This window comes from Jaculus jaculus, chromosome 8 (assembly GCF_020740685.1).
Source record: "Jaculus jaculus isolate mJacJac1 chromosome 8, mJacJac1.mat.Y.cur, whole genome shotgun sequence".
Classification (NCBI taxonomy): Eukaryota; Metazoa; Chordata; class Mammalia; order Rodentia; family Dipodidae; genus Jaculus; species Jaculus jaculus.
The window spans coordinates 122,597,915-122,619,752 of NC_059109.1; the positions used below are offsets into that span (position 1 = coordinate 122,597,915).

General features: G+C 38.8%; 1 protein-coding gene and 1 pseudogene across 5 annotated transcripts in view; one reads left to right on the forward strand and one right to left on the reverse strand.

Annotated features, from left to right (window-relative positions):
* Positions 1–21,838, reverse strand: part of Ptprt (protein tyrosine phosphatase receptor type T) — a 1,232,244-nt gene that overhangs the window by 428,854 nt on the left and 781,552 nt on the right. The window lies entirely within an intron of this gene.
* LOC101608069 lies at positions 15,218–15,654 on the forward strand (annotated as a pseudogene).

Genomic DNA, 21,838 nt, shown 5'->3' on the forward strand with positions numbered 1-21,838 from the left:
AAATTGGTGAAAATTTTTATCAATGCTCGTCTCACACAGACAATCATCTGATTTTTATCATTTATATTAAAGTATTGAATTTTACTGATGTTCAAAGAAACCATTCCTCAGATAAGTCACATTTGTATATGATTAAATTTTTGTAAACAATGTTGGGTCCTTTAGCTACTGTTTGGTATAGGATGCATTCTCTGTATCCTCTCAAAGGAAATGGGTTTATATTTTCTTATCTATTTTCTCATCTGCTTTGGAATCAAGACTCTGGTAACATCACAAAAGGAGCCAACTAATCTTATTTTATTTTCTAGGAAAAAAATTGCCTAAGTAAAAGATGAAATCTCTCCTTAAAGTTTACTAGAATTCACCACTCAATCATGTGAGCTTAGTGCTTTTAAGAACAGCTTGATTATCATTTCAATTTCTTTAATCCTATTGGTCCACTTAATTGTTCTTTTTATGTTTATGCCATTTCCTTCATTTTAAGGTCTTCTATAATTGCATCCATTCGATTTAAGGTTTCCAATTCAACGGTGTGTCATTCATTATATTCATGTTTTCTTTTAAAATATCTGTGCTTATCCCATCTTTCTTTCATCAACCAGTTTGAGTTTTCAGTTTGTTTCAAAGAACCAGATTTCTTTGCAGTGTTGGTCATACATTGGTGAGTACAGCTGCCTTCCAAAGAACCGGGATGTGTGTTTAAATTCTTCTCTATTCAGTTAACATTTGTCTTGCTAGTTTGGGAGTTTACTAATATTCTTGAATTGAATGCTTAGCTCATTTTTAGCATTTAAAATAATCATGGGTGGGTGGGAGAGATGGCTCAGAGGATAAAGTGCTTTGCCAATAAAACTGGAGTATCAGGGTGTGATGCCCAGACTCCATGTAAAGAAACTAGAGCCAGGAAAGGCTTCATGCTGATGTTGGTGGTGAGACAGGAGTTGGAGACAGGTGAGTTTCAAGGAAGCTCAAGGCGATCCCAGCAGAGAACAGTACATAGAAAAAGCTACAGCAGGGTTGGAAACATACCTCAGTGGTTAAGGTGCTTGATGCAAAGCCTAACTACCTGGGTTTGATTCCACAGTATCCATGTGAAGCCCAATGCACAAAGTAGCATCTGCATCTGGAGTTTGTTTGCAATAGCTAGAGGCCCTAGTGTGCCCATTCTCTCTGCTATTTTTCTTCTCTCTGTCTCTTTCACCCTCTCTGTTTGCAAATAAATAAATATAGTAAAGGAAAACCACCAGGCATGGTGGTGCATGTCTTTAATCCCAGCACTTGGGAGGCAGAGGTAGGTGGATCACTGTTGAGTTCAAGGCCACCCTGAAACTCCATAGTGAGTTCCAGGTCAGCCTGGACTAGAGTAAGACCCTACCTCAAAAAAAAAAAAAAAAAAAAAAAAAGTCTACAGCAAGCCTCAGTGAGGTGGATCAACCTGAAAGTTGTCCTCTTTCCTGCACATGTTGACCTTGGCACATGCATACACAGTCTCACACACAAATAAGTAAATATCAAAATATGCTAAAAGTAATTATGATTTCATAAGGAGTAACAAAGAAATGTGTAAAACTACCCCAAGGGCTATAAGCCAGGCTGTGCCAATGTCAACATTTGACACCAAATGGTAAGCTATCATACAGTAGAAATTACCACTGTCACAACCCACAGAGTTGGTTCAGACTTCACAGGTCATACACATATTTCCTTGTATGTATGTGTGTTTGATTTTATGTAATTTTATCATGTACAGCTTAATATAACTACCACTACAATCAATGTATAGAACTCTACCCTTACAAGACTCCTTAACACCACCCCTCAAAAAGTTCCATTTGTCGTGTAAGAAGGGCTCTTTAGAGGGTGAGATGAAGCTTAACCTTAAAACACTTGGCTCTGGCTTATAACTCCTAGTAGCAGATAACAGTTACAGTCCACACTGAGCTGTTGATTGGAGAGACCTATAAGGTCCCCAAAACAAGACAGGTTTCTGTCAAAGCACTTGATTACCCACCTGAGGTAAAAGTAAAGACCCTGCTGCTGAAGATACCACATGCTGCTGAAGATACCACATGATGCTGACACAAAACATCAAGACTCTGGCTGAAATCTGGAAGGAAGCCAGTTCCCAGACATTTAGCATATAGTGCCAGAAAGTGCTACATGAGCTGCTGAGGGAAAATGGCCATCAGCCTTGTGTGATAACAGGAGATACTGCTATTCAATGCAACCAGCCTGACAAGATGAATGTCACACGCCTGTGTAATAGTGGCACCCAGACTAGATGGGTGACCAATGGCTCTCTGATTGGCTAAGAGATCCACTCAGTGGAAAGAATCATTAGCTGGAACTGAGAACCAAGTCAGAAAACTAGTAAAGCCAAGATGTTGGAATCCAACAAGAAGCTCCCACTGGTCTTTAGGAAAACAGAGAGGCTACATACATCAAAATCTCTCTTATTTGATAATTCTTATCCCACTGAACCTATGCTGAACTCATTCTCCTTTGGAGAATCTGGTTTTCTTTTTCAGAAGGCAGCTAGAATGAGGAGATAAACCATCTGTCACACATCAGCCAGGGCTCTGGTGAAACCACACAGAAAGTAGAGAGATGTGCAAGAGTGCTGCATCAATAGAGATTCTGTCCACCAATAATTTGGGGGTTATTTTGAATAAATTTGTAAGGATTTTCATGTTCTAGTTTCTTTGTGAGCATGACTTTTCACATCTCTGAAATGAATAATAATGCACTCACTGTATTATAGAGTATGTTCCTTTGCAGTTATGAAATAAATGGACAGACTAAGCTTCCAGAGTTGCTGTAACATTTTACATTTCCACTAGCAATGTATCAGAGATTTAGCTTATCTGAATCCTCATCAGCATTTGGTATTATCATTGTGTTTTTATGAGCCATTGTGATAGGAGTGTAGTGATGTTGGATTTAATTTGCATTTCTCTAGTGGCCAATGAAGCAAAACTTCCTGTCATATCATTTGTGTCTGCTTACAATAGGTTGATTGACAGATGGGTAGATGACAGATACATAGATAAATATTGGTAATAGACAGATTGTCCCCTTATTTGTAACCTTTTCTTCCCAGTAACTTACTTGAAAATTCCAGTTTTCTCTTAACTGCGGCTTTAGTTCTATTCTACAAATATAGATATGATTTTGCTTTCATCATTACTCTTTACTTCATGATTTCTTTATTTCTTTATGACATAGTTGAGTTAGCACTATGTGATTTAGTTGTCAGATTCACTAGAGCTTAAACACTATCTTTTGGTTATTACTGTCTAATTTTATTACATAATTTTATTGTGTATTAGAGAACCTGATTTCTATGCAATGGGGTTCTTTAGAACTTAATTAGGTTTATTTTATATAAAGTAATACATGCTCCATTTGTTTGGCAATATTGCATATGTTCAAAAGGAATCATCTTTGTTTGGGTCTAGATTTCCACACATTAAAATTACATAACATTAACTTGTCAATATTTTACTATGATTAAGCTTAATAATTACACTTTTCAGAATTTCCATACCTATGCTTACTTTTGTCTGCTTGATTTTATTCTATTTTGATAGCGTATCTCTTAATTTATTCATTAACTTGTTTCCATCTTACATAAGAACCATAAAATAACCATAATATGCAGAACCTTGTCCTGTCAAGGGAAGGTTTGTAAAAAAAATTTTTTTTATGAGAGAAAGAGAGTGAGGAAGAGGGTTAGAAAGACAGAGAACCGGCACAGCAGGTCCTCCAGACACCGCAACCAAACTCCAGACATGTGCGCCATCTACTGGGCATGTGTGGCCTGGCACGCGTGTCAGCTCGTGTGGCTAATGAGGGATCTGGAGAGTTGAACATGGGTCCTGAGGCTTTGAAGGCAAGCACTTTAACCACTGAGCCATCTCTCCAATCCATGCGAGGTTTCAAGCAATCACTTTTGACTATATCATATTTACTTCCTATAATTATAAACCACAATGCTCCACTTCACAGATGAGGTAGCCAAGGTTGCAGAAGAGGTTATTATGCTATGCAGCCAACAAATAGTAGACCTGGCATTTCAGTGGAGAGTTTTCTATCAAATCCACGTTTTTAATGATTCAATTGTAGGTTTCCGTTTGCTCATCTACAAAAAAAGCAGGGTTTGGAGACCTTGACTGGGGGTATCTCTTTGGGCTAAGACATTCTTTATCATTTATAATATTTGTCACTTTAGTTAACATTTAGTTAACCAAGTTCTAGGTCCTGTGTTAAGTGCTGCATGCCCACAATTTTATCCATCTACAGTCATTGATAGTATGCATATTTAGCTTTTAATATTATAAATGAGGAAGCAAAGGTACATGGCTAGATAGAATATGACCGCAATGGACTCCACAACCTATGATCCTAATGGCAATGCGAGACTCTGGTTTCTGGAATGGAGAATTCCCGCAACAGCTGTCAGAGGGAGGACGTGATTGGCCTTCTTAACACATGTACTTGATATTCCTTTGGCTGTCTCTAGCTCTTGAAAGAAGTACTCTGTTTTCTTGCTTGATGTAACTGACCCTTTCACTTGTTAGAATGTAGAATGCAGCATTATCTTTGTATTCCCCCAAGTGCTCAACACATTCGTAAATGCAGCCCTTGACCTCATCCATCTCATTTCTTTCCCCCTCCCCATCTTCCCACTTACCTCTCCATTCACTAAAGAGCTCTACACCCAGTAACACTGCCCTTCCTCTTCCCTTTATTTCTGGAAAAAATGGACTACCAAAGCTATTCAGTGCATTTATCCTTGAAGTATTGATACATGGCTTTTCTCAGTCATCTAATCCTTTTACACACCAGTTTTATCTCCTCCCCTCAGTTCCCTAGAGCAAGGGAGAGAATTAGTGAGTTATTATCATGTGAAACTGCAGTAACAGGCTTTATATTATGGTTAGAGACCTCTGGAGAAATAATGATGAGATCACTCCATCTTTTGTTTTTGGAAAAATAATGTGGCAAAAAGACACCTCTAATCCTCTATTTTAATTTGTTTTTATTGATCTCTGTGAAAATTAGGGAAACAAGTTTTCTCAGTGCAAATATTATGATGATGCACAGGGAGACTTTAATTATAAGGAATAATGAAACTGGGGCTGTGAGCGGGCAGGGCTGGGCAAGGATGGTGGGTGAGCAAGTACCTAGAGGAAACACCCAGGAAAGAGATGCACCATTGGTTAATAATTCACTCCGGGAGGCGGGCTTGTGAACAGTAAGTCCCCAAAGAGGCATTTCATGGCTACATAATGTACCCCCCCCCCACACACACACACACTGGCCATGTCACTATAACCTTAAGCTACTATTTGCTTGTCACTTGACAAAAACCATCTTGTCCATACGTCTACGTGACTGTTCATGTGCATGATTAGACGGAAAATGTAAGACCCAAGAAAAAGCTCTTGTGTATTTATTTTCTATTAGTTATAGTTCCCCAGTGCATTAAACCACACCTGCACATAACAGGTAGTCAAGTCATTGAGTGGATGGATGACTGGAATATAGACGAGTGAAGGGATAGGTGGATAGATGGATCCGCGACAGAAGGATGGGGGAAGGAAGGATGGTTGGGTATGTAAAGTAAATATTTTCTTAGCCTACAATCTTATGAAATTACCAAATTTTCTATAATAAACAGATTAACTCTCTACTTACAAGACAGAATTAGGTTTAATTTAGCACCACTTCATCATAAAACTTTTCCTATTTCCTTGGTACAGATGAACAGCTCCTCCTTCTCTGATGTCACTGAGTTCTGGAACTCTCAATAGACTCTAGGCCTTGTTATCTTAATGAAGCTACCTACTTGTGGGTACTCTTATCTTTCCTATTGGCATCAAAGGTCCCTGAGTATAAGTCTCTTGAACTGCAAGAGCAATAGAGTACTTAAACATAACTAGGTTTAACTTGCTTGAAGATGAGGCTGGTGAGACTTGAGCGTGAGGGCTATCCAAAATTAATAGCAAAACATAATCTTGGGCTAGAGAGATGGATCCGTGGTTGAAGGCTTGCTTGCAAAGCCTGATGACCTGGGTTTGATTCCCCAGTACCCATGTAAAGCCAGGAGAATAAAATGGCGCAGACACTTGGAGTTCGCAAGCTCATTCATTTCTTTTCAGATTTCGTGTTTTTTTTTTTTTTTTTCATTGCTGAGTAGAATTTCATTGTGCCACTTCTTCATTAACAATTTGTCTGTTGATGGACATCTGGGCTGATTCAAGTTCCTACCTACTGTAAATAGAGCAGTGATGGATATGGTTGAGTAAGTGCCTCTGCAATAATTAGTAAAGTCTATTGTATATGCCCCAAGCAGGGTATACCTGGATCTAGTGATGGAACTAGTTGAAGCTTGTTGAGGTGTCTTCATAGGGATTTCCATAGGAGTTTGTTTACAGTGGCAAGAGGTCCTCATGAGCCCATACCTCTCTCTCTCTCTCTCTTTCCCTGGCAAATAAATACATAATAAATAAATAAATAAAAACATGCGTAAATATTACAAAGAGACAATTCGGATAAATGCTACCTTTTGTGCCATGTTTTATTTATTAAAATTGTCCTAGGTCATTGGATAAGTTTGTGTCAGAGCCAGGACATTTACTGGCACACAGACCTTTTCCCAGTACGCAGGACTCTCCTCTATATTTTCTTTGTTAAAGGGTAGTTCCTTACGCATTTTCTACTCCACGGCTTTTTGCCCAGTTGGCAGATATTTGGATTTATTAAGTTGTAATTCTCCATGTGGTTTGAGTACTTTGATTTACTAACTCGGTGTTTCTTCGTTTTCTTAGGATTAAAATTTGTTTAGCATAAATTTTATAATTTTGTAGGCTTTATCCATTTCTATTTGTTTTCATGGATTGTTTTAGTTTGTTACTAATATAAATGTATGTGTTTTTACTTTTTGTTCAATTATTAAATACATACACAGAGGTACACCTATCACTGAATTTTCACACTCTTATAGCCAGACAATGGTCAAGAAAGTAATGTTGTTACCAAGATTATACCTTTTCCCTTGGACCTCTCTACTCACTGCTCCAGTGAGAAAGCGAACTGTTGTTGTTCTGGTATTTCTGAATTAACTTTTACAATTGTCCCATTGAAATGAAAATGATTTATACACTGATCTGATATCTAGCAAATCTGGTATAGCCTTTGTATCTCTAACTTTCTATGACTGTAAATTCATTCATTTGTTCATATTTTTCTCTTTAGGCAATAATGCTGCCTGTGACTTACATATTGCTTTTGCCTTCCTTCCAGTTATATTGCTTAAAGAAAGTATAATGTGGCTCTATTGGCAACCTTTAATATCATGTAAAAAAGTAGGGTTGGTGTATTTCTTTCCTATTTCCCTTGGTTTTCAGTGCAGTGTTTTCATATTTCATCATTTTATTATGCTTATTGTGTGATTTTTTTTAAAGACACTCTTTATCAGATTAAGAGAGTTCTTTTCTATGCTAAGATTTATGAAATCCTTTTTTTAGTTTACTATCAATGGGTTTTTAATTTTAGCAAGTGATTTTATGCATCTATTGAGCCTGATTCTTCTACTGGAATTGATTAATGTGGTAATTACATTAACATATTTTTCCTGTGTTAGACAGCCCTTGTATTTCCTCATTGAACCCAACTTTGCTTCATTCTATTAATCTTTTCACTTCTTAAAGTTTTAATTGATATTATGCATGCGTATTATAAATCAAGGCAAGCAGCACGGTGACCTTCCATACAACAAACACTCCTGTGTAGCCAGCATTGGCAGACACACCCCTGCTAGGACCTCAGAAGCCCAGCAAGTTCTCTTCCAGTTGCTAGTCCTTCCAGGATGGCTCAGACCCCTGCTGATGCTGTCAACAACTTCTGCCAGTTTCTAGAGATTTATAGACATGTAATCATAAGCATAAATACATTTAGTCTATTTTACTCAACCTACGGTTATCAGAATTTACCTGTGTCCTTTCTCATTGATACTTCCCTGAATGTGGTTATTCATCCTATTCCCGAGGAGCATTTCCATTTACTTCAAGTCACTATTAAGAATAGTGCTACTATGAAAATCACATTGAATATCTTTTGTTAAACATACCGTGTTTATTTCTATTATGAGTATACACAGAAGTGGAATTTTTTTAGCATACAGTAGTATAATACACTTAGGTTCAGTCTGTGTCAAAAACATATCTATAAAGTACAGCCCTGATATTATATCCAACCTGAATAACTTTTCTTAAAGTAGTGTGTGCACATGTGGAGACCAGAGTTGTCTTAGTTGATCAGTTTCTACTTTCTTTGACATGAAGTCTCTCACTGAACCTAGACCTTACTGATTCCATCAGACGATCTAGCCAATGAATTCCAAGAATTCCTTGATACAGATGTGTACCATCACACCCAGAATTTTAAATGGGAGCTGGGGATCCCAACTCAGGTCCTCATGCTTACAGAACAAGCACTTTACTGACAAAACCATCTTCCTGACCCCAAGGTTGCATTTTTGCTTCTTGTTTCTAACTTAACTTTGCTGTAGTCAGAGGATATCGTTACCGTGCAGCTGACTCAAAAGTCCTGCAACTTGCTTTATTGACTGATTGATTGGCTTTTTAACTGTTTTATGTGGTTTCGAGCAGAATTTATATTCTCTGAACATTAGGTGCTGCATTTCATATTTATTGACTCGACGGTTCTTCTTAATTGCGCCAAGTAAATCTTTATTTCTTTGTTCCTGCTTAATCTGTCAATAACAGAGATATATGTCTGAGATCGTCTCCAAACACTCTTCTCATGCACTCCGTGTGTATCTCCTCTTGCAACTCATGAAAAAGAACATGGACTCCCCATCACCAGGATCAACACACTTGCTAATTCCACTGTTTGGAATGTAGTTCTTCATTCTCCATCTTTGGTTAATTCCTTCACTTCTTTCAGGTCACCTTATGAGTGAGTTCTACTTTCACTATAACATGAAAAATAGACCACTTGTTCCCAAACTCTTATGATTTTCCTCATTTCTTAGCACTTGATAAGACATGACATATTAAATATGTTAATATGTTTTCAATCCAGTGTTATGTGAACTTTATAAAAGCAGGAATTTTCATTTTATCCATAGTCAGCCAACATTACTCAATGAAGGAGTAAATGTTAAGTTTCTTACACTAAAAAATTCAAAGCTATCTCTACTATTCTGGCAAATTTGTCTTTATTATACTGAGATCATGTTGCTATAATCTTATAGGTCTAAAGTTGTTGTAATTCCTAGAATCGAAAATCCTTTATAACTGATATATAAATCAAATCCTATCTTAGTAAAACAATGGTATATTATTTTACTTTCAGTCTATTTTATCTAATATTAATATTGTTTTATCAGGTTTTCACTATTAGTGTTTTCTTTATATATTTTTATGTTTTGTTGACTTTCAAGTTCTCTGTATTCTTATCTTGCCAAAATATCTTTTATAATTGAACAATTTGGATCATATTTACTAATTAAATCTAACAACTTCATGTTTAGGGAGTTTAGATCTTATACATTTTCTGAGAACACTAATAAATTCAAAATTATTTATATTAACCAATCTCATCTTGTTTTGATGCATTTTTTTCTTGCCTTTATTTAGATTAAAGTTTTAAATTCCATGTTATTACAACTCCAACCTTTTATCCCTCCAAATATGCTACTAATCAGATCAGAAGAGATCAATTATGCAGACATGTCCATGAAATGTGTGCATCCAAATATCAGCCATTCACTATGTCTTACATTCTAGGAGTTAGGCAAGGAGTACCCGAAACTTACATCATCACAGACTACAGATATCTACTCTTTACACCAAAGAAGTCACTTTCAAGTTTCTACTAAAGGTGATATTTCCCTGTCTCTTCCCCTGTTTTAACCCCAATCAAACCAACCAGACATCCAGCATACTGATCCCTATATCAAGGTGTTCTTACATTTCAGAACACCTTGGTAGAGTCATGACTTTAGTATTTAAATGGCGTTGTGATAAATTGGTCTCTCTGGTTATTTGTTGAGATGACAGAGTTTTAGGGTCATAGGAGAAGAGTCACTTTGATAGGAGCAGCAGGAACCACTGCTTTAAATGTGTAAATGAACACCACACTGAATAACAATGAGACATAGCTGTCCTTTGCTTGGTCTCTAAAGGACACAGATTGCTCACAGTCCCCAGCGACACAGGAAAGAACAAAAAATAAATAAAAAAGATGCAAAAGAGTTATATCTGCCCTTTGACTGTATTTTCCATTGGAATTTGATTAAAGAATGTTTTACTTTATTTATTGACCTTTTAAAAGCTAAATGAAAGTTTCAACCAGAAGAAGCAGTTGAAAGCTTCATCGTGACCCTTTGCCTATGGGTTCTGTAAGTGCTTATAACAATGGTCACTTCTAAGCAGGAAGATGTGTAGCAGTTGACGCAGTAGTAGTGAACTGTGGTATACACTAACCTGTGCTGGATGATCCATTTGAGATTGTAGGGAAACACGTGATATATGCTCTTTCTCATTACTTCTTATTTTTAAATTTTTTTGTTCATTTTTTATTTATTTATTTGAGACTGACAGACACAGAGAAAAAGGAGGATAGAGAGAGAGAGAGAATGGGTGCATCAGGGCCTCCAGCCACTGCAAACGAACTCCAGACGTGTGCACCCTCTTGTGCATCTGGCTAACGTGGGTCCTGGGGAATCAAGCCTTGAACGGGAGTCCTTAGGCTTCATAGGCAAGTGCTTAACTGCTAAGCCATCTCTCCAGTCCTTATTCTTCTTTTGCAAAAGCACACTCCCCCTTTGCTATGCATCTTTTATTTACAAAATGTGTATAGAATGTATATAATATAACAATACAGCACTATATATATATATATATATATATATATATATATATATATATATATATATATATATATACATTTACTAGTAAACGTGTCTGTATTGAGAATGTATGTTCAGGATGCTTTATTAATAGTAGTTACATCTAAGCCATGAATCTGCTGGTTTGTAGCACTAATCTAGAAGTGTAACGTTCCATCCGTGCTGTTCAGTGGACATAGCTCTGTGTACTCTGGCACATTATCCCAGGTCATGGCATGAGGCCTCTTCACTGACCTACCTTCTTATGGTGATACTTATGCCTTCCAGTAGAATCTAATTCTCTGAAATTTTTTTCCTCCTATCTTCTCTTTCTTGCTACTTTCTTCATTCAAAGTATAGATTACTACCCCTTCATTCCAATTATATCTTATATATTTTTTGTATTTAAAGTAATGGGCAGTATCTTACATAATTCCTGAAAAGAAAAAAAGAATAAAGATATCTTTGAATATCAGGGCTCACTGGATGGCAAGGACTGGAAGAAATACTTGACATAATTCCCATTATACATGAGAATTTTTAAAAAAAAAATGAGGTAACTTCAGCACAAGCTTACTGAATTAATTGACAAATTTTATTCTGACCTTGAGCTTCTGAGTCCTATGAATTCCCTTGTTAGGATCCTCAGAGTCCTTGAAAAGCCTCTGACTAGGGGCATGCCTATGCCCTTTCCTTGAACCTCATATGGTCAGAACAACGTCCTCTAAGATCCTAGAGTCCAATCATGTCTCATTAAAAAGTCTTGGGCAGTAGAAAGAATGAGGAATCTGAAAGTAGAGAGAATTGCATTCAGATCCCAGATCCCAGGTCCACACAAACTGTGCAACCTTGACCAGGTACCTTAATCAGGACAGGCTAGAGCATTGTCTAGTAACGTCTGTATCTCCGTGGCCAAACACAACAAATATATACATATATATATATATATATATATATATATATATATATATGTTAATTTTTTTGTTTATTTTTTATTTACTTATTCGAGTGTGATCGACAGAGAAAAAGGCAGAAAGAGAGAGAATGGGCGCGCCAGGGCCTCCAGCCACTGCAGATGACCTCCAAATGTATGTGCCCCCTTGTGCATCAGGCTAACATGGATCCTGGGGAACTGAACCATCGATCCAGGGTCCTTAGATTTCACAGGCAAGCGCTTGACTGCTAAGCCATCTCTCCAGTCCCACAACAAATATTTTTGACTCGTTGTTATATGCCCATGGGTCAGTAAAGGGGCTCCGCTAATCCTAATTATACATGGGCTCAAGCTGATGCAGCAGCTGCTAGAAAAATAACACAGGGTGACCCACAAACTGGCCCTTGAGGCTTCTACCTGGATGAGACATATGTCACTCATGCTCACATTGACACAGCTGACACAAGATGGCAGAGAGGGTAAGCTCATCATATGCCCAGAAGGAAAAACAAGGTTTTCCATATGCATCCCTGATTATCCTACCAAGGTATTTAACATTTTGAGCCCACGTCTGTGTAAAAACAGGTCAGAGACGAAGGACAGAAAGAGGATAAATTAGAACTGATGTCTTAATGCATGAAGTACTCAGCATGAGGCTTGGTCCACAATTGAGACTTGACAAATATCAATTCCCTCCTGCTTGCATTGTGTTTCTGCCCCTCCAGACCTGAGAACAGAGGAAATTGGTAAGAGAGTGCCAGGGGCCTGGTTTCCAATTCCACTAAGAAGAGAATGAAAATGGGTTACAACAGCAGCCAGAGGGCAGGAGGCCAGGGTAGCCAGTCAGCCCTAGGGATCACACAGAATTTCATTACCCACAGGAATTATTTTCAACACAAAATAACTAACCCTCTAGAAAACCAGGTTGAAGAAAAAGTTCATGACAGGCTTGTCTAGGTGTCCTGATCTCTCACGGAGGTTGATGCGCGGTATGCTTCTTGATGCGGGCTGGAGGTTTCATTAACATATTTAATCATGCTTTTATCTTTAATCATCAAATGGCTTAATAGTGTGCATTGTATTCCCAGGCTTGAAATAACAATGGTTATGTGGCTCCATGATAGATGTTTTTAATAAAATCAGTAATTACCCTTTATGTGTGTGTGCGTGTTGTATTATCTCCCCAGTTCCCTTTTAATTGTGGCTTTTAGGTATGTAAAACAAAAAAAACAAGACTAAGGTAGAATTCTCAAAATACCATTATCTTTTGGTTTTGTTTTGTTTTCAGAGTGTGTGCCGAGTGGATGGGAAGGTGGGTCCTAACGTATGAACCTGATGCAAATTTCATGCAAGGACTTTGGGGGTTGAGAAAAGAGGCCTGGTTTCAGAAACAGCCACGGCAATGTAAGTTCAAATCCAAGCTGTGCGAGAGAAGGCTGGTTACAGAAACTTTCTGAGCTGAGGTGTCTAATGTGCAAAGTGACACAGTAGAATTCTCCCTAAATCTGAAAAACACAAGATACTTAGAAAGTAATTTTACTTAATGGTCTTTCCTAGGCATCAAGAACCAAGGTAAATGATCTTAGAAATAAATATTAACTCATTTACTCTTCACTGAAAATTAACCAGGTTAGGCACTTTGAGTATTTCTAGCTTATAATAAGTAAAGTATGGTTCAGAGACAGAGGGGTTAGGTAATTTGTCCATCGGTCCACAACTGAGTTAGAATTAGGACCCAGACAGGCTGCCTAGAACAGTTCATGCTTCAAACTCCTGACATAAGTGAGTTGCTGCTTCTTGGTCCCTGGTCCTGTGAGCACAGTTATACTTAAAAGACTTCATTGCTGGACTTTAGCTGTTATTAGTGTTATGCCTGCCCTTTGCGCCGGTACTTTGATTTATTTGTTTTTAGTCAATCTGCACTGTGGGGTAGTGTTCGATATATTCATTTCTCAGTGCCTGGTTTAGAACTGGCCTTTACTTGAGCTCATTGTATGTCTCTCCCTGGAAAATAGTTCCCATTACAAAACAAACAAACAAACAAACAAAACTTCTTATTCTTTCTAGCAATATTGTTGAAGGCAAGTCATTTTGAACCTAAGGTCACTTCTCTGTAAAATGAGGCAACATGTTGTACCTGCCGTATTGCATAATGATGTGATGGAAATATTTTAGCCTAGCCCTTTTATTTAGCAAAGATATATTGTGCCCTCACTCAGAAGTATCTCTTGCATAATCAGTTATGTCCATGTTGTAGTTTTCAACCACCGCCTCCTGGAGAAGGGTGGTCAGGAATTGTAATCAATCCTGGAACACTAGCTGGGCTTCTGGTCATGGATACAGAAAGAACATGCACCATCCTACTTGCAGCTGGACATGCCATGTTATCTTCTGAGCCCCATCTATAATTGAGGGCTGCCCTGAAAGAATACTCAACAATTTGAGAATATGTATACATAATGCATCTTACTGATAACAGATCAGGGACAAGGAGTGTGAAAGTCTGTATCTAGTTTGATTTTTTTGTTTGTTTGTTTTCGTTTTTCAAGGTAGGGTCTCACTCTAGCCCAAGATGACCTGGAATTCACTATGGAGTCTCAGGATTGCCGTGAGGCAATCCTCCTACCTCTGCCACTGCATAATACCATCACCACAAGTGCATGTTCCAATAGTTTGTTTGTGGTATTCACCACTCTTAAAAATGCCCCAGGAAGAAATGGCTTGTATCACCACAGCAATGCCACTAACTTTTTAGAATGAGTCAATTCTGGGACCCTTTACAGCCCAGGCACACTGGCGTATATACACATCACGCCTGCATAATTTGCACTGTGTCTCTCACAGTGTATTCCCAGGACTTCCCTTAGTTAAAACAGCTGCAGCTTCTCCTTCTCTATGCATGAATTCACATCTTATAGAGTTACCTCCATTGGATGATCTATTTTTTTTCTTTTTCAAAAATGAGTGAGAACGAGGAAAACCAAAATCTGTCAAGACAAGGATCGCTGACTCGATGTCAGCACATGGATCACCCCTGACACAATAGGCATAGGTGAAAACATGGAGGAATTGGTCAAATGAGCCAAAGAGTGTTGCTTCCACAGTGAGCCTGACAAACCTGTGCCAGGGTGATGGAGGCGGATGCTGAGGATATTCAAAATACACCAAAGCAGAAATTTAGAAGCTACCAAGAGCTCAACACTAAAGTAAACTTAAAGCACATCCTCCAAGGCTCAGGGAAGTTTGTAGAAGAGGGTGCCAAAAGAATGTAGTAGCGGAGATTTCACGTAAACTTACAGAGCCGGAAGTGGCATTCAGAACTCTTCCCTTTAGCGGCCATCCCCAGAGTGGCAGCTGCCAACATGAAGTTCAATCCCTTTGTGACTTCTGACTGAAGCAAGAACCGTAAAAGGCATTTCAATGCACCTTCCCACATCTGGAGGAAGATTGTGTCTTCCCCTCTTTGCAAAGAGCTGAGACAGAAGTGCAATGTTCATTCCATGCCTATCCAAAAGGATGATGAAGTTCAGTTTGTACGAGGACACTATGAAGGTCAGCAGATTGGCAAAGCAGTCCAGGTGTACAGGAAGAAATATGTCATCTACATTGAACGGTACAGAGGGAAAAGGTTAATGGCACAACTGTCCATGCAGGCATTCACCCCAGCAAGGTGGTGATCACCAGGCTAAAACTAGATAAAGATCGCAAGAAGATCCTGGAACAGAAAGCCAAAACTCGCCCAGTAGGAAAGGAAAAGAGCAAGTACAAGGAGGAAGCACTTGAGAAGATGCAGGAGTAGAGCTGTCTTGTGTTCAGCTTTCACTGAACACTTAAGATTAGATGATCCTGGCTATCAAAAAAAAAAAAAAAACAAAAACCTAGGATCCTCAGGGTGAGAGGGAGTATCCTGAGGCATTGACCTCCTCACAATGACAGAATGCTGCCCTCACAACTCATAACCCATAACTCTATGGTGAACACCAGCAGTCCCACTGAGGAGGGCCCTCAGTGGAGTTGGGGCAGGGAGGAAGGAAATGATGGTACCCGTATATAATGTATCCATACAAAGTTCACTTAATAAAAGAAAACAAAAAAACAAAGTGTACAAAAAGTAAAGGGGGAAAAAAAGATATTTACCAGTTACACAAGATACGCAAAAGTGGGATGGGGACATGACTCAGCAGTAAAAGGAACTTGCTGCCAAAGTTTACAGTCCCCAGGTTTGATTCAAAAAGCCAGATGTACAAAGTGGCACATGCATCTGGAGTTCATTTGCAGTGGCAAGAGAACCTGGTCCTCCCATGCTCTCTTCTTGCCTGTCTCTCACAAATAAATGAAAACATTAAAAACAAAAGATAACACAAAACCATCATAATAGTAGGCAAAGATGCTGACATCAGATTAAAAGAGAGACTGATTGATAGGGAGGGGATATGATGGAGAGTGGAGTTTCCAAAGGAAAAGTTGGGGGAAGGAGGGAATGACCATGGGATATTGTTTAGAATCATAAAAGTTGTCAATAAAAATTAAAATAAAATAAAATAACCCAAAAGATATGCAAAGGTGTCCACTGAAGAAGAACACAGATCACATGAAGGAGGCTACTTTTCCAGACCTAAATGACAGAATAAAAGAAACTTTCCCATTATCTTACTCAGCTGGAAACAAGACAAGGGGCAAGAAATGAGGAGTATCAGGTGAAGAAAACAAAATCAAATCATTCAGAACTCCACTAGCAGAGCACTGGGGCCCGGCAAGCAGGCAAGGAGGCCATTTCCACCTGCAGAGCTTGTGCAGTGACTGAGAGGAAGGCCACGTTCTTCTGTAGAAGAGTGGTGAGAATTCTGAATTTAAAATGACCTCAAGCAAAAGCAACGGGAAAGACATTGTCTGTTCCGAAAATAGCAGCCAAGATCCTTCACAGCAGAATCATCTTGGCTGAGATAACAGTAAACAAAATTGAGTACACACTGTGCAAAGCCAGGTTTTGAACTCAGCGGATGGAGATCTCAGGGCTGGAGGTGTAGCTTAGTCAAGCGCTCATGAAGCCTTGTGTTCTGTCCTCAGCACAATATGAACGGGGCATGGTGTTCTACCTCTGTCAAGTACACGGTGCTTGTCAGGCCAGTCTGGGACATACACTGAGGAGGAAGCATAACTGATGCCACCAAGGGGATGAGAAATCAGTGTGGTGCCAGGACAGAGCCTTGTGTCTTATGTAGAGATGACTAAAGGTTTTGCCGACTACATACAGAACACCTTCATGTGGTTTTGTTGAGAACTGTGACCAACAAACTTAATTGACTGCACTAGTTCTCATTCATTTGATGCAATTATTCCCAGAGTGTTCTGTTAATGAGGAGCTAGACAAAGACCACGCAGTATCTCACAGAAATCAGGACTGGCTATGCCCACCTTGAAAATTACTGCTAGAAAAACACTGCGGCCAATGGGAAATAACTGGTGTATCCATTACTTTTCTCACTGTTGGGTCAAAGTATCCAACCAAAAGTGAATTAGGGAAAGAAAGGGATGTAATTTGGCTTGTGGCTTTGAAGGGAAGTTTTGTCATAGTGCAGGAGATACCATGGGAGCAGGAAATCAGGTTCACAGTCCAGAAAGTCTTAAGGCCCACTTCCCAGTGACACGCTTCCTTCAGTAAGGTTCTACCTCCTACGGGTACCACAACCTTCCCAAATAATGCCCCCATGCAGGGAACGAGTATTCGAACATACAAGCCTATGGGGCATGTTCTGAAGTCAAGCAACACAAGTGGATTATTTACTAATCTAGATTGTTAGAGACTATTCTTAGCAAGGTGTAAGTCTGCCTATGACAGCTACACCTTGGGCCTTTGCAGAACTGCCTCTATTTTCTAAATCTAGACCAAGTTCTTACCAATGTTAGGCAACACCTCGTCCTGTATGTGGTGAGCTCCATTTTCATTTTGTTTTGTTTTGAGACGAGGACTCATGCATCCCAGGGTCTCATGTATCTCAGATATCAAATTCACCATATAATCGAGGACATTTCAGTGCTGGGGCCAGCACACCCGCTGTACTTAGTGCTAGGGATGGAACCCAGTGCTGGATAAACACTCTAGTCACTCAGCTGCAACCTGGAGATCCATGATCTTCACTTTTACGAACAAACGTTAATTTTGTACAGTGTGTTCGTGACCTTTCAAAGTATGTGTGCCATGCTTGAATATGAGATGCTATTCTAAAGGTATTAAGGGTAAAAGGGACAAGGCTCTACTCCCACTCTTGTCCAGAGCTGTGCTTGCTTGGTGTAGATTTTTCTCCATGGTCTCTCTACAATGTGGGTGAAAACTTCTAGAAATATTCTTCACTTAAGCATAAGCATGTGCATTTTAAATTTATCATACAAAAAATGTTTATTTTCCTGGGTTATATTGTGTGAATTTTAATACATAGACTTTAAGCGACCTATGCCACCATAACTGTGCAACATGATTCCATATCTGCCCAACCCCCAAAAGACACCTTTCTATATAGTCACAGAGCTGCTACCATCCATATTCCTACACTGGCAATCACTGGGCTCCTCTTGACTCATCTGGTTCTAATTTGGGGTCTATCATAGAAGTAAAATCACACAATAATCCTTTTGAGGTTATCCCTGATTCCCTCAGTATGCTTCCTTTGAGGTTTATCCGGCTGTTACATGTATAATCCGTGTGTGTAGAGTGGCTGAACAATACTCCGTCTTGTAAATGTACCACAGATTCCCTTATCTGTTAGCCTGTTAACGCGGAGGTCTACATCTTTTTGGTAATTATGTATAGATCATCTATAGATATTCATGTATGCATTGTTCTGTGAGCATGACTTTCATTTCTCTACTGGAAAATACTCAGAAATTTGACTGCAGGGTCGTATGATTATATGCATTGAACTTACTAAGAAACTAACAATACTTTCATATGCTTGCTTTTTACTTTTATTGTTTTAAACACACCTGGATGTTGTGCACTAACTGTGTGTTGATTTGCTGTTTGCTTTATAAAACCAGGCTACTGTAGTTGCTTTCATGTCACGGGGACAAATTACCTGACCAGAAAGATGCTGAGAAAGTTGCTGGGAGAAAAGTTTATTTTGACTTCATCGTGGCAGTGGAAAGATGGTAGAGTAGAGGCTGGGTGTCCCTTCTTCCCAAAGCAGTGGAAGGAAGCAGAAACAGTGACCTGAACTAGCACTGGCACAGGGCAGATGGCTGTCATGCCTCTAAGCCCGTTCCCAGCCACGCACCTCCTCCGGCAAGGCGCCAGCTCCCAAACTGCCGCCAACTCCCCAACTTGGAACAAAAAGGAGGCTATGGAGGATATCTGGTTTAAACAACGGCCCTACCAACAATTCGTGATACAGCAGTGAATTCTGATGTACACATTCATTCAGTGATGTCATCCTGCTGTTGCTGTTGTGTTTTCATAATTCTGTATGTATTCTATTTCATATACATACACACACACACATATAAGAGTCTCACTCTAGCTCAGGCTAACCTGGAATTCACTCTGAAGTCTCAGGGTGTCCTTGAGATCATGGCGATCCTCCTACTTCTGCCTCCCGAGTGCTGGGATTAAAGGCATGTGCCACCACACCCAGCTTTTCTTTCATATCCTTAAGGGGCAAAATCATTGTGCCAGTTGCCTACAAGCTCCTTGCAGAAGCCTTTGTTTTTAATTATTTTTAATTTTGTTAATTTCTACATATATTCTTTTTATATTTTTGCGTGTTTGTGTGTGAGAGAGATGAGTGTTCATATGTGAGTGTGTGTGTGTGTGTATGTGTGTGTGTGTGCATGCGCGTGTGTGCATGTACACATGTGTAGAAGCCAGAGTTTGACACTGGGACTCTTCCTCCTTCACTCTCCATCTTATTTACTGAAGTGGGGAATTCTCACTTGAACCCAGAGCTCATTAACTTGGTTGATCTAGCAAGCCAGCTTGCTCTGGGGATCTGTCACCTCTACCTCCCAAATGCTGGGATTAGAGGCGGTCACCAAGCCCGGCCAGCAGTTATGTGGGTGCTAGAGATCTGAACTCTCATCCCCACACTTGCAGATCAAGTGTTTTGTCCACTCAGTCCTGGAGGACACTTTACTTTCCCATCTACTTCCTTTGGTTTATTTTGTTGAAACAAAGTTCTAATCCTTGATTTAGCTCCTTAAGACAAATTAACCAACATGAGCGAGTGAAAAACAAAGCACAAGTGCACTCCTTTTGCTGTGAGTGTAATCCAGTCTGTTATTTATTGCTAGAGATCCTGCAATTGCAGTATGGGTTTCCATTTACACTTGAGAATTATACTTTAATTATCATGATTCCTTTAAAATCCATATGCTGGGATAGGCAGAGCACACACAAAGTGTCCAGTCAAAATAAAACATCTATAAACAGCAGTTTATGAGTAAAACACCTCAAGGTCCACTGGTGGCTTTCAATGTGTATTAATCATTAAGCTGCTTGTATACAGTGAACAATGCAGGGTTTTTATTTTTGCCTTTATGACATAAGAATCACAGTGAATGCACTCCACTTTAATTTGCATTTTTCTCTCAGCAGCTTGTTTGGAATTCATCCATTTTGGTATTTGTGGTTATAGTTTTACATTTTCACTGCTATATAGTGTCCTATTGAGTACACATATCACCAGCTAATTATTCACTTTACTACCAATGGGCCATCTGGATTCTTTTGCCATTTTTGTTTGTATACACAAAATCCTAAAGATATTCTTGTACATAATCCATGATACACATTTATCTGGATTCTTTACGATGGAATTTCCAGCATGGAAGATATGTGTCTATCTTTAGCTTTGTAATAAAGCACCAGTTTTATCTATAGTGGTGTTACATTTATACTTTCTTAGCACCCTTTTACTCTACAACTTTAATAGTGTTTATCTATGTCAAAGTATTTTCAAATGTTTTATGAATAGGATATGAATTCATATGTACCATTTTATTTACTTTTAATTTGTTAACTTGTTTTTTATTAGAGGGAGAAAGAGAGAGACAGACAGAGAGTGAGAGAAAATGGGCATGCCAAGGTCTCTAACCACTGAAAACGAACTACAAATGCATGTGCCACCATGTGCATCTGGCTTATGTGGGTCTTGGGGAATTGAATCTGGGTCCTTTGACTTTGTTCGCAATTGCCTTCACTGCAAAGCCATCTCTCCAGACATGTGTAGCACTTTTAATATCTATTTCTAACACTTAGGTACATTTCCTCAGTTTCTTGTGATCATCCATACTTTAGGGAAAGTCTTTTTGTTGCTCATTGTTTCTTTTCCTTTTAAAATGCTTCTTAAAATGGACTCGCTGAAACCTTTAATTTCTTCTAAATATTTGCTTGTTGGTTTTGTATGCTGTGCGTGTTTTCATCCAGTCTGGGGTTTGTCTTTTGCAATTGAACTGGGGTGTCTGTTGAAAAACAATCATTGGAAATTTTAATATATTTGAACTTTTATCCATGTGTGTAATCTTGTCTTTTGAATTGATATATATTCATTGTACATAGTGCTTCACTTCATAAAGACATTTTGATTCAAGTATAACAAGTACTTTGGCTTTTCTCACCTCTTCTTCCTCACTGTCTCCTCTTCCATCCTGCTAGCCCTTTTCCTTTTAGCTGCTTCTCCTTTTGTGCCCTAGTCACATACATAATCTTTAATGTTTAAGAAAAGTTTTCTACCCCACAGTTAAAAAAAATTTCCCCCATATGTTTCTTTAAACGTGAAGTTCTGATTATATATAAATATATGCATATATATATTCCTAATTCATAAGAAGTTAATTCTGTGCATAGTAATAGAGGGACTCCTGATAAATTTTTATGTGGACATTACGCTTCTCTAATGTTATATAGAATTGTTGTGCTAACAGTTTCTAAAATAATTCCGTGGATTCATTCTGTTCCACTTGTAAATCCATGCAGCAAAATCTGACTCCGT